The sequence below is a fragment of the Papio anubis genome, chromosome 13 (assembly GCF_008728515.1).
Source record: "Papio anubis isolate 15944 chromosome 13, Panubis1.0, whole genome shotgun sequence".
Taxonomy (NCBI): domain Eukaryota; kingdom Metazoa; phylum Chordata; class Mammalia; order Primates; family Cercopithecidae; genus Papio; species Papio anubis.
This window is the reverse complement of record NC_044988.1, coordinates 9,578,110-9,580,318: the sequence shown is the minus strand read 5'-3', so window position 1 is coordinate 9,580,318 and position 2,209 is coordinate 9,578,110. Positions and strand designations below refer to the sequence as shown.

Genomic DNA, 2,209 nt, shown 5'->3' with positions numbered 1-2,209 from the left:
AAATACAGCCCCTAGCAACACACATATATAAGAGATAGCAGGCCAAAATAGGGAAAGCACAGAGCCAAGGCAGAGAGCACGCCACTCCTGGCCAAGAACAATTTCAAACCCACCCTGCTGAGAAACTGCTGGTCAACTACTCTTCCTGACGCAGCACATTTGTAGTTCTAGCTACTATTTAATTTCATCCTCAAGAGGTTCATAATAGTGGCAAAGGGTGGAAACAAGAAAACAGAGGAATTAAAATAAAGCACCAAGCCCTGTCCTTCTTTAAAGTGGCATTGAATGCATTTAACTCTGCTTATTCCTGGAATCCAGTGATAGCCATATTACAGGGATTTAAACGAAACAGCAATAAACTATGAACCCATAAAGATGAAGAAAACAACAGCAACAACAACAACAAACTTTGAAGCTAGCAAGCAATTAGATGAGTGAAAATGACTCATCAAGCTTATGAGGGCCAAATCCAAGATCAAAAGGAAAGCTGGAAATTAAGGAAATCACAAGCATCCCACTTGTGACACCCCATTTCCCAAAAGCTCCCAGATGAGGGAAGAGTAGGGAGTCACATGAGGGGGGCTCGTGTGAAAGGGGTTTGAGAAGCAGGTAGACCCTGAGATGCCCTCACCTTTCACCTGCTGGAGTTTGCCACCTATCAGGGAGAAACTTGTATGTTCACTTGGTGGAAAGAGTTCTCAACAGAGAGCAACGTCGAAGGTCTTGAGAAGGGCATCAAAACAGAAGGACCAAGTAACTATCAGTACGCAGCTTACTGAACACAAAGATACCCAGCCCACTTCAACCCCTAGGCTTTCAGATCTATTGATGTCAAACATTTAGTGTCCAGGCAGAAAACTAGAATTTTCTTTTTTTTTTTCCCACATTTAATAAGATTCTTCCACTTTAGTGCATAAAACCCTTTGAAATCGGTGTCATCCAGGAAAATTCATGTTAGAAAAAATTGGAATGAGAGCTAATATTCTATATTCAGAACATCTGAGAAAGCATTTTTGACTGTTACAAAAGTTTATTTAACAAAAGTCTAATATGAAAATGTATATGACCTAATTTTTACATCATAGTAAAACAGGCCCTATGGAGAGAGAACATGGGTTTCTCTGCTGAACAGCCATTATTTACACTCGTTCCAAGGCTTCTAACATGATGATACTATTTCCTCGTATTACCACCATTCCAATATTGTTCTGTTGCCCACTAGTCGCCATCTCCACATATTCATCTATCACAAGGTTCATAAAGGGATCAAATCCCCACAATATTCCTTGGACATGTCTGCCACCATTTAATTTCGATGATAACTTCTTGTCCATAAATTTTTTCAACTCGGGAGGGTGAGCTTTGCTCATGGCGTATACCCCGCGGGCTCAGAGATGCCTTGAAACCGAATGCACGGCTTCCCTCAGGCTCCCGCGGTCGGCCCGGCGTCTTGCGTTTGGCGTCATCGACCTAGTTAGCCCTCTTTTTAAATTTTCTTTTCTTTTTTTGCTTTTTTCTGGGGGGCAAGGGGGTTGGGGACAGAATCTTGCACTGTCACCCAGGCTGGAGTGAAATGGTGCCATCTCGGCTCACTGCAACCTCTGCCTCCTGGGTTCAAGCAATTCTCCTGCCTCAGCCTTCTGAGTAGCTGGGATTACAGGCGCCCACCACCATGCCCGGCTAATTTTTATATTTTTAGTAGAGAAAGGGTTTTGCCATGTTGGCCAGGCTGGTCTCCTGGCTGCAAGTGATCCACCCGCCTCAGTCTCCCAAGGTGCTGGGATTACAGGCATGAGCCACCGTGCCCAGCCAAAATTAGAAGAATTTACAGAGAAGTATCTAACCTGCCTCAGGGAAAAAACCTAAAGATGCTGACCTCAGAGTTTCCCTAGCAGATAAAAGACCAACTTATGTTATTTTACAGTGAAGCTCAAAATCATGAAGTCCATCTAAATGCTCAGAGCTCCTAACACCTTTTTGTCCTCGTTTCTTAATCCAGGCAGCCAAAAATTACCAGACGTCTGAGGAAAGCATCTAACATGGAAGAAAGGGACCAGACTAAGCAAACAAATGCACAAGCATCTGAAAACAACACAGAATAAACACAGATCATGCAAGAAGTTTTCTTTCTTTCTTTCTTTTTTTTTTTTTTTGAGATGGAGTCTCGCTCTGTGGCCCAGGCTGGAGTGCAGTGGCACAGTCTCGGCTC

General features: G+C 43.3%; 1 pseudogene across 1 annotated transcript; it reads right to left on the bottom strand.

Annotated features, from left to right (window-relative positions):
* Positions 1–1,016: 1,016 nt before the first annotated feature.
* Positions 1,017–1,451, bottom strand: LOC108582283 (annotated as a pseudogene). The gene has a single exon (XR_001895534.3). The product of XR_001895534.3 is annotated as a small nuclear ribonucleoprotein G pseudogene (transcript).
* Positions 1,452–2,209: the final 758 nt, after the last annotated feature.